The 13,577-nt window shown below is 44.8% G+C and overlaps 1 protein-coding gene across 7 annotated transcripts in view; it reads left to right on the top strand.

Annotated features, from left to right (window-relative positions):
• Window positions 1–13,577, top strand: part of LOC141088011 (sphingomyelin phosphodiesterase 3-like) — an 854,992-nt gene that overhangs the window by 540,786 nt on the left and 300,629 nt on the right. The gene's annotated exons all lie outside the window — the stretch shown is intronic.

Here is a 13,577-nt window from a genome sequence, read left to right as displayed (position 1 = left end):
CATTCTCATCTATTGGTGGCTATGAACCTCCTCCCCCTTTTTTTGGTCTAGCCAGTATATAAACATATGAGTGCAATTGGCTATGGCATTTTGCTGCTATTTTTTATGCTGTATCCAATATATATAGATTGCTGTTTGGATGTTATACTAGCTGCATTCTATATTCTTATCTGATGCTTTTGGGTGTATTCAATTATCCCTTGGGGATCACCCAATGTATGGGCATCTCATTTTAATCACTATTTGGTGACACTTTAGGTTTGGTATTTTTTAAGCTATGCATTAAAAGTTATATTTTATCTTACTTGCTGTTACCCAAACAGTGGAAACCCCCAATTCTAACTCCAACCCTAACCCCAACACACCCCTAACCCTAATCTCAGCCCTAGCCCTAGCCCTAACCCTAACCCTACCCCTAACCCTAGCCCTAGCCGTAGCCCTAACCCTAATGGGAAAATGGAAATAAATACATTTTCTTTTAGTTTTATTATTTTTCCCTAACTAAGGGGGTGATAACGGGGGGTTTGATTTACTATTTATGGCGGTTTTTATGTTTGGCAGCTGTCACACGCTAAAAGACGCTTTTTATTGTAAAAATAGTTTTTGCATCACCACATATTGAGAGCTATAATTTTTCCGTATTTTGACCCACCGAGTCATGTGAGGTCTTATTCTTTGCGGGACGAGTTGACGTTTTTATTGGTACCATTTTCGGGCATGTGACATTTTTTGATCGCTTTTTATTCCGATTTTTGGGACGTAGAATGAACAAAAACCAGCGTTTCATGAATTTCTTTTGGGGGAGTGCGTTTACACCATTTTGCGTGCGATAAAATTGATAAAGCAGATTTATTCTTCGGGTCAGTACGGTTACAGCGATACCTCATTTAGGTCTTTTTTTATGTTTTGTTGGTTTTATGCAATGAAAACTATTTTATATAAAAAAATAATTATTTTTGCATCGCTTTATTCTGCGAGCTATAACTTTTTTATTTTTTTGCGGATGATGCTGTATGGCAGCTCTTTTTTTGCAGGACAAGCTGACGTTTTCAGCGGTACCATAGATATTTATATGCGTCTTTTTGATCGCGCGTTATTGCACTTTATGTTCGGCAGTATGATAATAAATCAATATTTTCTGCTTCGTTTTTTATTTTTATTTTTTAAGGGGTTTGCTAAAGGGGTTAACTAATGGGACAGTTCTATAGGGCGGGTCGTTACGGACGCGGCTATACCAAATATGTGTACTTTTATTGTTTTGTTTTTTTTTTCAAAAAATGAATTTATTGGGGAATATTTTTTTTTTTTTTACTAATTTATTTGGCGATTTTTTTAAAATTATTTTTACACTTTTTTTTTTTTAACTTTATTATATTGTCCCAGGTGGGACATCACTGTCCTGTGACAGATCGCTAATCTGTCACATCACAGATCACTGTGACAGATCAGCGATCTGTCACAGGCATAGACGCAGACTTCCTCATGCCTGCGCTTTGCAGGCAGTGAGGAAGTCAGCTCCCTACAGGCCCCCGAAGGTCCCCGTCGCCATCTTGGATCCGGGGGCCTGTAGGGAAAGAGCCCCCCGCAGCAGCGCTGCACATTGCGCTGCTGTGGGGGTCTCAGGGAAGCACGGAGGGAGCCCCCTCCCTGCCGATGCTTCCCTTTAACCCCCGGTACACCGCGATCGTATTTGATCGCGGTGTACAAGGGATTAACGTGTCGGGGCGGTCCGTGACCGCCCCTGACACATTGTGCTGGGTGACAGCAGTGATAATCAGTTGACACCCGGCCGCGATCAGCGGCGCTCACCACGTGGGCGCCGCTGATCGCTATGACGTACTATCTCGTCCCTGGGAATTAAGTCCCAGGGCACATGGACGGGATAGTACGTCTCATGGCAGAAAGGGGTTAATTATTACCGTATATACTCGTGTGTAAGCCAAGATTTTCAGCACTTTTTTATGCTGAAGACGCCCCCCTTGGCTTATACACGAGTCATTGTCCAGAATGCCGGCGGGGGAGGGAGAGCGGCGGCAGAAGCCGGCAGCTGCGGTTGTAATTGTGCCGCTGCAAAAGAGAATTGAACATTCAATTCTCTTATAGCAGTGACAGCTGCAGCCACCGATTTCCAGAAGACATCATACTCACTCTCCTCGCGCCGTCGCTGTCGCTGCATCTCCGTTGGTCCCGACGCCGGCAGCTCTTCTTGTGCTGAGCGATCATGTGGCACCGCTCATTAAGGTAATGAATATGCACTGTTCTCCACTCCCATAGGTGTGGAGCGCATATTCATTACCTTAATGAGCAGTGCCACGTGATCGTTCAGCACAGGAAGCGTTACTGGAAGCCGGAACGAGGTGCTGCAACTGCGATGGCATGCTGGGGGAGGGTAAGTAGAAAGTTTTTTTTTTTGTTTTTTTTTCAAGCATGCATACCAGGAATGGAGGGGGTGAGCTATGCATACAACGACGGGCCTGGGAGGGGAAGCCATACATACGACAGGATGGGGGGTCATGCGTAGCAGAACAGCAACGGGGGAAGCCACGCATAGCAGGAGGGGGAGCCATGCATACAATGACAGGGACAGGGAGGCATGTATACAATGACAGTGAGGGGGAGGAATGTATACAATGACAGGGAGGGGGAGGCATGCATACAATGACAGGGATGAGGGAGCCATGCATATCAGGGGACAATGTATGAGGATGAGGGGACAATGCATACTCAGCTTATACTCAAGTCAATAAGCTTACCCAGTTTTACGTGGCAAAATTAGATGCCTCGGCTTATACTCAGATCGGCTTATACATGTGTATATATGGTTTTTGGCCATTTCCTTCATTACAAATGGAAAAAGAGCAAGCTTATTTACCTACTCTTTCATCCTACTGTTTCTTGAAAAGAACGACATGGTCTGCAATGTTGAGATGCTTATGTACCATGTAGAGCCTGTAATTTTGAGCATTTAACATAGGGATAACAGAGAATAGCCTCTTTTAGTGGTATATTCCTATAAGTCCAGGTCAAGACGGCGTGTTTCGCAGGCCATATATGGACGATAATGCCCGTATTGACCGTGAGTCTCCCAAACAAACTTACAGCTTCATATTTGCCTATGATCTTGTAAATTTAGGTCAGTTGAGAAATTGTGGTTTGTAAAGCGACTGTGAAATACACCTGCTATCTGAACCCGTACTAAGGGTGCATTCACACACAGCATTTTTTTTTTTTTAAATGTCACTACAATTTTTAATGCAGTTACTTTTCCAAAGTCAAAAGCTTGGCTCAAAAATTCCATATCAACTATTTTTGGACCAAAAAATTCAGCAAGGGCACATTGTGTGAACATCCACAAATAATTTAGTATTGTCTGTCACTACATGGATTGCACCACCTTAATCTTCAAATACTAAATAGCATTACAGACGTGGGATTGATGTCATCTCTGCAAGTTGAATTAATGGTAATATTAGTGGCACCATGCCAGGACTTTAGTAAAGATGTGGAATGAAGCATTATTTGCTGAAAAAGCCCATTCACAGATGGGTTCACTGCTGTCACAAAGTAATGAACCCGAAAGTGTTCATATTCCAATGTCTTGTTCAATGCAAACACTAATTCTGCTCATATCAAGGGACTAAAATAACGCTCCCAGCACTTAAGCAGTCAATAACCACTCTATCTAATGAATTGCCTTGAAATGCTCAAGTCAGGATTTGCTTCCAATGTAGGTAATAACTCTTTGAACCTTTTATGATACAAGAGAAGTGCATAAATGGCACTTTACCTTACCAAACAATTGCAGATAAATTATTTGGAAACAAGAAATAATATGAGAGAGGTGCATCCCAATAGTGACTATCAGTCTATGTTCTGCATCCCATGTACAGCATAAACACCATTGCTTGAAGTTTGTTCCCTGACACTGCTTGAGACAGCCAATTTCAGCAGGACCAGTTGGCTCTCCTTATTTGCCAACTGCCTAAGTTTTCCCAGGACTTGGGGGTCAAAAAATTGGTGGCTTATATTTGAATATAACAGAAAAGTGGGCCTTTTAGGGTGTTACCGCAAGTTGTGAGGGCATTCCTGTGAAGGGGAAGAATGGATTGGAACATAGCTAAAAAGTTGAAATGTTAGCAACACCTGTATTTAAGTGTGTAGGGGTCTCAAGACGCTCCCCAGCAGATTATGTTGTCCATTCCTATGTATTGAGGTTGGGAGAGATAACTGTTAGCCAAACTGGTATTTGTCATACGTATGTATGAGCATCTTAAAAGGTGGTCTGAAACTAACATTTATTTTAATGATAAATGTCTATTTATTTAATGTCATAATACACTTTAATTAAAAATTCTATATTATTCCCTCGCTACATTCTTTTTTTTTTTAAATCTACTTCTGGTTTGATGACAATTCATTTGAGAAACCCCAATGCATGCTGGGATAGTCAAACAAGATATCATCAGGGGGCATAGGTTACTGCCACAGCTTCTGCCTCCTCCCTGAAACAAATCGTCATCAGTGATGTCCGTTTCAGGGCCTGGGATGGTCTGTGCTCTCAATTTCAATGTATGCTCAGTAGGATCTGGTCACTGTGAAATATCCTTTTTAATGCATAGTTACAGTGCGCTCCCTCACCGGCTCTGATGAAAAGTGACAATCTGGCAAGAAACCTCACTGCCAGTGCACATTCTGAGATGAAAACCTGGGGAGCAGAGATCAGCCTCTACCCCTTGACGATGGCTCGGTCGAGTATCCCAGCATGCATTGAAGGTTCTCAAAAAACGCATCATCAAACAGGAAGTTAAAAAACTCCAATTGGATAGCATAGTGTGGGAAAGGTATAGACTTTTTAATTAAAGTACATTAGAAAAGAGATTAGATTATGCCAATAAACAGACAGACTTTTAAGATTAAAATAAATGTTGGGGAGTCATGGCCTGGATGCCTAGGATGCCAGTTGCATGAGCTGAATGCTCCTTTCCCTGAGACCCTGCAAAGCGACAATTTCAGCGCCTTTCCTGCATATTAATCAACCCACCTGGCTGCCCGAAACCTCACTGATCACTGGCAAGATGACAAGGGGTAAGAGAGATTTCAAAAACCAAAGCAAATTGGAAATTTTCTTCAACAGGGATACCAGGCAAGATGGCCCCTCAGTAAGCAGAGTCTCCTGCTCCTCGGGAGAGTCCCCCTCTCCACTGCCCCTGAGCCCAGCAAAGACCACCGCTGCGGTGCAGGATGAGGCAACACCCACCTCACCTTATCTCCGGGGTCCGGGTCCATCACCAGGATCTAGATTTTCCCCACTTGCGGAGGGACACAAGGGAAATGTAGTTCCAGCAGGCCAGCGGATGGATATGCAGCAATGCACATCTCCCCTGCATTCCCAGAATAACAACAGAGATGTTGCAGAGAAAGGGGATTCTGGAGGGGACAATTGTAAATCTCTTGCAGTATTACAGCAACTTCCTACAACAGATCTCCCTGCTCCAGGAACTTTAATTAAAGATATGCTGATGGCTTTTAGCACGGCAATGCTAAAGGACTTTTCTTTAACCCTCCGTCAGGCGCAATATAGATTCTCCTCAGTTCATGCGCAATGTGCCTGACAAGCACAGGTCAGAAAACCACCTATAGTAGCTACATATTTCAATTTCAGGACTATAGAAGTAGTCAGTGACCTTCATAGGAATGTATTAAAAGAGATTACACCAAATCAGATGCAAAAAAAAACATTTATTAACCATAAACTTATTAAAACTAAAAGTACCACTTTTCGGTAGTACCGCCAAATAGGCTCCAGTTATCTTTACTTAACTATTGCTTAAATATAAAATTATGGAAAAAAACTTAAAAGGATATTGCACTTAGATGTTACTTAATTATTTTCTACTCATCTTCAGTGGTTTCAATTGCAGCAGAAGCAGCACAGGTACACTTAGAAAAGCAAGGCTGGCAGACGAAAGTTGCATGGGAAAGGCAGATTGATTCTTTACATATTTTGCAGTCATATTTAGAAAGCCTTCTGAAACCAGATACAAATGAGCAGGTAGTACAACTGCGTCTTTTAGAAGGTGGTAGAGTCGGTGTTTGTTCTGGAACGTCCTTGGGACGATATCTCTTCAACCGGTGTTGCAGGGCAAGGGGCATTCCAACCGTCTTTGTACTTCTTAGGCTTAGCTCTCCACTCACCAGTTCATTAGCCAATTGTTTTAGGTACATTCTTCTGCGCATTTGTTTAAGTTCATTACCGAGGTAAATTACTTGTGAGTTGATGCCACCCACATTCAGCATTGTAAAGAAGATTACCATCGGCCAGCGTTTGGTATTTCGACTTACATTGAAATTGCCACACATTTGGTCAGCAGTGTCAACGCCGCTTTTGGTCAAATTATAAAAAGTTATGATTTCTTGTTTCCTTAGCTCCCCAGACTCTGGATCAATGGTGTAATCATTATGTAATGAAGAGACCAAAATCACATTTTTCCTCTCGCGTGGGATGTAAGAAACTAAAATCTTTCCATTACTGAACCCAAACATAGTGCTATACTGTTGTTTGCCTTTTGTATATAGAAAATCTGGCGGCAACTGCCTTTTGTTTTTTCTAACAGTTCCCACATATGACAGCTTTTTCGTTTTTAAAAAATCAATCAGATCAAAGTCAGTAAACCAGTTGTCAGCAGTGATATTTCGACCAGATCCAAACATTGGCTCAGCAATTCTCTTTACCACATCACTAGGCTTGTTGCTCACATTGAAAGGACCTGGTGGCTGTCTTCCACAATAAACTTCCATGTTCATAGTGTACATCATCCTTGCATCAACCATGGCAAAAATTTTAATTCCATATTTGTTTGGCTTTGATGGTATATATTGCCGAAAACCACATCTTCCACGGAAACCTGGAAGCATCTCATCAATAGTGAGGTTTTGCCCCGGGCAATAGCTTTTTTGACAATTCATAATAAATTGTTGAAATATGTCCCGAATTGGTGCAAGCCGGTCATAACCTTTTCGTTCTGTCCGGGTACTTTGATCATCGAAACGGAGGCAACGGATCAGGACTTTGAATCGTTTCAGATTCATCACAAGGCTGAATTTTTCGATGCCATCACCGTCTGTCCCCCACAGCTCCTCCAAACTTTGCCTATTTGCTCTGAAAGCACCAGCTAGGTATAACAAGCCAATAAATGCCTTGAGTTCAATCACATCAGTGTTTTTGATGTCCCTCTCTCTGGAGAATTGCTCTTTGATTGTGTCAATATACTGGTTAGTGAACCGAACAATAGTTTCCAACATGCTATCTGTAATTAGATTACTCCAACATTCCACTGCAGTTTTAGCTTTTCTAGCACTTCCAATAACTCCAGGAAGGTGTGTAATAATATTGTGGGATTCTCTGCGCTGTTTGTTCTTGGGTGCCTTTTTGTTCCACTTTGTATTTTTATCTTTGCCCAAATAATAAGCTAGATCTGTGTCTGTTTCCTCTGTATCAGTGTCATCACCATCCTGCTCTGTTCCAGAATCAGTGTTACATTCTGCTACCTCATCTTCAGATGAAATGTCACTAGATTCCTCTAAATCCTCAGTTACTGCTGGTTCTTCCTCATCATCTTCTAACAAAAAAATCTTCATTTCTTCTAAATGAAGGGGTTTAGATGAATCATACTGTTTTCTGGCCATTGCAGCAGAAAATCTGAAGCAAGAGAGAAAGAGTATGTGTTAGGGCGCAATGTGCCTTAGAAGCCACCCTCCTTTTGTCTAAGAAAACAGTACTTATGTACACTAACTTAGCATTAATCCTTCATAAAACAAGCTAAATACACAATCGTGATGAATAAAAAAAGAAAATACTAACCTTTCAATTTGTGTTGAAATCAGGCGCAATGTGCCTGAGAAGCCAAAGTGTTGATATCTGCTCACTAGAAGGTCTGCTGAGTCACTGTGATATCAGGTTTCACAGAGCCTGTAGAGTCAGGAGATAACTAGGAGGGGTGGGGTTTTCTGATAAGTGGGCAAGGAGAGAGAAGTGAAACTAATTACTGTGTGCCTGTCAGATCTATTGCGCCTGACGGAGGGTTAATGTTAAAACCTGTCCAGATTAACCTCTAAACTACCTGATCTCATGAACTCAGCAGATCATGACAGTCTCAGCAGATCATGACAAGAATACATCTATGCAGTATCTGTGGACTCCAATGTAGCATGCCACATTTTTCTATTATATTTGTAGAGAATAAAACAGAGCATTCTCTTTATGTCTTTGTATGAAACTGTATTCAAACAGTCATCTATATATATAATTGCCTTAAATTATCCATCATCCACTTCTGTCTGGATGTCCCTGAATCCCACAATCCACGTCATACCGGAAGTACGCTGACCGCTATTTTGGAACACCTAAGTGATGCTGCTCAGATCCAGGCGACTTCTGCGTTCCCTACCGCTGCTGCGATCCCTACCGCCACTGGGATCCCAGCTGCCGTTCAGATCCCGGCCGCTGCTTGGATCCCAGCCGCCGCTCGGATCCAGGCCATCGCTGTGATCACGAGGCTGTGAAAGGGGTGTAATGAGGGGTTATAACATGAGGGGTATAATGAAGGGGGTATAATGAGAGGGTGTAATGAGAGGGTGTAATGAGGGGGAGTAATGAGAGGGATGCCGCCGCCGGACCCCCGCCAGGACCCACCACCTGACTACATGAGCCGTATCCCACCGCTGCCTGCCCACCCACCTCCGTGCAGTCACAGCCGGCAGGAAAGACCGCGGCTTGAGGCCTGTGCTGGAGATTGGGTGCGGCCACCCTCTGGTGGTACCGCACACCATCTCCAGCACAGGCCGCAAAACACCGTCTTTCCTGCCAGTTGTGACTGCACGGAAGTGGGTGGGCCACCATCCCCAGCGCCAAAAAGCTGCCCCCATCGTGATGTTACTGCTCTCCCGATGCGATAGCATCGGGCACACATCTAGTATATTATAAAACTCTAAGGTTGTACAGATCCTTGATACTGCTGTACGCGACTTGATCCTTGATCTCTGTGACTTTCTGGGAAATATACCGTAGTCAGTAAACACAGCTAGAAAATTTGTGAGACATGTAGATCAGGAGAGAAGACTGTCAGTCATCACATATTAACCTATAAAAAGTTCTCCACTCTAGAATAATAGGGAATAGCCCCCAGAACAATATATACAAAACGGAGTCTCTTCATGGCCTCCTCAGAGAATATGTACCAAGAATTAATTCAGAGATCTCATTTGGGGTGTAAGTGAAAGATACCAGACATTATGGGACAATTAAATAAAATAATAACATTTATTACATCAATAAAATAATAACAGCCTCCTGACGGTGTGATTCACAGCAGCATTTAACAGAGGTACAAAACATGTACAAAACAGAATTCATCATCTTTCCCCCATCTCACTCGAATCCCTCACAGACCTATCCATTAAAGTAAGTGACTGCTCACTCTCCCCAGTCCAACAAGCCCGCTGCCTCAGGGTAATCCTTGTCTCTGATCTTTCCTTCAAGCCACATATCCAAGCTCTTTCCACTTCCTGCCGACTTCATCTCAAAAATGTTTTCCGAATCCGTACCTTCCTCAACCTAGAATCTGCAAAAACAGTGCATGCCCTCATCGTCTCCCACCTTGACTACTGCAACCTCCTGCTCTGTGGCCTCCCCTTTAACACTCTCGCACGCACTCCTCCAATCTATCCTAAACTCTGCTGCATGACTAATCCACCTGTCCCCCCGCTATTCGCTGGCCTCTCCCCTCTGTCAATACCTTCACTGACCCTAACCTTGGTATACAAAGTCATTCACAACCTGTCTTCTCCATACATCTGTGACCTAGTCTCCCGCCCGGTACATACCTGCATGAAACCTCCGATCCTCACAAGATATCCGTCTCTACTCCCCTCTTATCTCCTCTTCCCACAATCACATACAAGATTTCTCCCGCGCATCCCCCCCTACTTTGGAACTCTCCACTCCAACATATCAGACTCGTGGAAACCTTCAAAAAGAACCTGAAGACCTACCTCTTCTGGCAAGCCTACAACCTGCAGTAACCACAGATCCACCAAACAGCTGCACGACCAGCTGTGCCCTCGCCTATTGTATCCTCACCCATCCCTTGTAGATTGTGAGCCCTCGCTTGCAGGGTCCTCTCTCCTCCTGTACCAGTCGTGACTTGAATTGCTTAAGATTATTGTACTTGTTTTTATTATGTAATGTATACCCCTTTTCACATGTAAAGTGCCATGGAATAAATGGCACTATAATAATAAATAATAATAATAATAATAAATAAATCAGCCATTAAGTGCAGGGAATGATGCGCACTCCGGATCACGCATCAAGAAAGGGACACAACTAGTGTTGAGCGATACCACCCGATACTGAAAAATATTGTATCGGAATGGATCGGCCGATCTAAAAAAGTATCGGGTATCGCCGATTCCGATCTCGGAAGTCCCATTCAAGTCAACGGAACAGAAATATCGGAATTAAAAAAAACCCTTTCTTTCCCTGTTTGTTAATTCTACATGGAGAAAAACAACTAATAATAATGTAGAATGATTGTGGGAGGTGTAGGAGACATTAAAGCCATAGAGGTTTAGCCCAATCAAATGGAATAGCAGGAATTTGTTGTTTTTTTTAAAGACGTTCGTAGTTACAAAGATATTGACTATGTTAAAGTCTTTAATTTTTTGTCAGATATGTATGTTTCACTACTTCCATGCTCTTCACCTTCTTTTTTTACTTCTCCCACACTTTCTCCTTCATCATCTTCAGCAGCAGCAGTATCTTCTTCTTCTTCCTCCTATTCTTCTTCTTCTTCCTATTCTTCTTCCTATTCTTCTTCTTCCTATTCTTCTTCCTATTCTTCTTCTTCTTCTTCCTATTCTTCTTCTTCCTATTCTTCTTCATCATATTCTTATTTGTGTCAGGCATTCCTGTAGTTGTTATCTCTAAAAGTTTGAATATTACACCTTCCGTTCAGCCTGTCATAAAAGATTTAAAACAGGATTTGTCCGCGTTCAGTTTGGCCTGCAGAAGCAGGCCTTTTCCAGGGGCACCACGAGTAGGAACGGACTCACCCCCATACACTGCTTAGTCTTCTTCTGCTTATAAATTAGATAATCTCATTTGCTCAGACTTTTAGTCTTATGCTTAATGTTCTTCTGCTTTTGGTTTTTATGCTTCTTGGTCTTCTGTCTCTTGTTGTTCTGCATCTTGGTGGTTGTCTTCCTGTTCTTTGTCCTCTTGGTCATCTTATTCAGGGTCATCTTTTAGGTATTCTTCTGTGTGGTCTTCAGGGTCGTCGTCTTCAGGGTGCGAATCAAAAACCATTTCCACAAGCTTGAACTTTGAAAAGTAGCAGAAGTTACAAGAAGGCTGAGGAACTGGCGAGAACCAGCTGATGGTACTGGAACCCGGAGTGGCAGCAGAATGAACACGAGCCAATGGCACAACCGTGGACCAGCTGACGGTGCTGGAACACGGTTACTAAGCAGGAGGTACCTGTGCTCCAAAGCACTACCAAGGACCAGCAGACGTTGGTGGAACTCGGATACTGACAAGGAGGCACCTAGGCCAAAGGCACTGCCGAGAACCAGCTGACGGTGCAGGAACCCGGATAGGCAGCAGAAGCTGCAAGAGCAAATGAAACAAGCGAGGACCAGCTGACGGTGTTGGAACCCGGAGGGGTAGCATTAGCTACAAGAGTCAATGGAACTACCGAGAACCAGCTGACGGTGCTGGAACCCAGAGTGGCAGCAGAAGGAACAACAGCCAATGGCACAACAGTGGACCAGCTGACGGTGCTGGAACACGGTTACTAAGCAGGAGGTACCTGTGCTAAAAAGCACTACCAAGGACCAGCAGATGTTGCTGGAACTCGGATACCATGAAGGAGGAACCTAGGCCAAAGGCACTGCCGAGAACCAGCTGACGGTGCTGGAACCCGGATGGGTAGCAGAAGGTACCCAGGAAAAAGCAAAGTTGCAAGGCCGTGAGCCGGCCGCAGTTACCGAAACCCACAGTCCAACAGGGGGTGCTTGTCCTATTGGCACTACGGAACCAGCCTTTATTACCAGAACCCGCAGCCCACATAGGAAGCACCAAAACTGCTGGCACCATAGACTCGGCTAACCCGACCGCAACGCGACAGGACAACGTATTGGTGGCAAAGTGACGTTGACACTACCCGGAAACAGCAGGCATGCTGGAACCAGGCTGGGCAGGAGGGAGTGCCCGTGCCAAAGACACTTCCGAGAACCAGCTGATGGTGCTGGAACCCGGATGGGTAGCATTAGCTACAAGAGTCAATGGAACTACCGAGAACCAGCTGACGGTGCTGGAACCCGGAGGGGCAGCAGAAGGAACAACAGCCAATGGCACAACCGTGGACCAGCTGACGGTGCTGGAACACGGTTACTAAGCAGGAGGTACCTGTGCTAAAAAGCACTACCAAGGACCAGAAGACGTTGCTGGAACTCGGATACCGAGAAGGAGGCACCTAGGCCAAAGGCTCTGTTGAGAGCCAGCTGACGGTGATGGAACCCGGATGGGTAGCAGAAGCTACAAGAGCAAATGACACTAGCGAGGACCAGCTGACGGTGCTGGAACCCGAAGGGGCAGCAGAAGGAACAGCAGCCAATGGCACAACCGTGGACCAGCTGACGGTGCTAGAACACGGTTTCTAAGCAGGAGGTACCTGTGCTAAAAAGCACTACCAAGGACCAGCAGACGTTTCTGGAACTCGGATACCGAGAAGGAGGCACCTAGGCCAAAGGCTCTGCTGAGAGCCAGCTGACGGTGCTGGAACCCGGATGGGTAGCAGAAGCTGCAAGAGCAAATGACACTAGCAAGGACCAGCTGACGGTGCTGGAACCCGGAGGGGTAGCATTAGCTACAAGAGTCAATGGAACTACCGAGAACCAGCTGACGGTGCTGGAACCCAGAGTGGCAGCAGAAGGAACAACAGCCAATGGCACAAAAGTGGACCAGCTGACGGTGCTGGAACACGGATACTAAGCAGGAGGTACCTGTGCTAAAAAGCACTACCAAGGACCAGCAGACGTTGCTGGAACTCGGATACCATGAAGGAGGCACCTAGGCCAAAGGCACTGCCGAGAACCAGCTGACGGTGCTGGAACCCGGATGGGTAGCAGAAGGTACCCAGGAAAAAGCAAAGTTGCAAGGCCGTGAGCCGGCCGTAGTTACCGAAACCCACAGTCCAACAAGGGGTGCTTGTCCTATTGGCACTACGGAACCAGCCTTTATTACCAGAACCCGCAGCCCACATAGGAAGCACCAAAACTGCAGGCACCATAGACTCGACTAACCCGACCGCAACACGACAGGACAACGTATTGGTGGCAAAGTGACTTTCACACTACCCGGAAACAGCAGGCGTGCTGGAACCAGGCTGGGCAGGAGGGAGTGCACGTGCCAAAGACACTTCCGAGAACCAGCTGATGGTGCTGGAACCCGGATGGGTAGCATTAGCTACAAGAGTCAATGGAACTACCGAGAACCAGCTGACGGTGCTGGAACCCGG

The sequence above is a fragment of the Dendrobates tinctorius genome, unplaced genomic scaffold (genome assembly GCF_039654945.1).
Source record: "Dendrobates tinctorius isolate UK_male_01 unplaced genomic scaffold, ASM3965494v1 ptg000037l, whole genome shotgun sequence".
NCBI lineage: Eukaryota > Metazoa > Chordata > Amphibia > Anura > Dendrobatidae > Dendrobates > Dendrobates tinctorius.
Note: the sequence above shows the minus strand (reverse complement) of the source record. Positions and strands in the feature narration are given on the sequence as shown.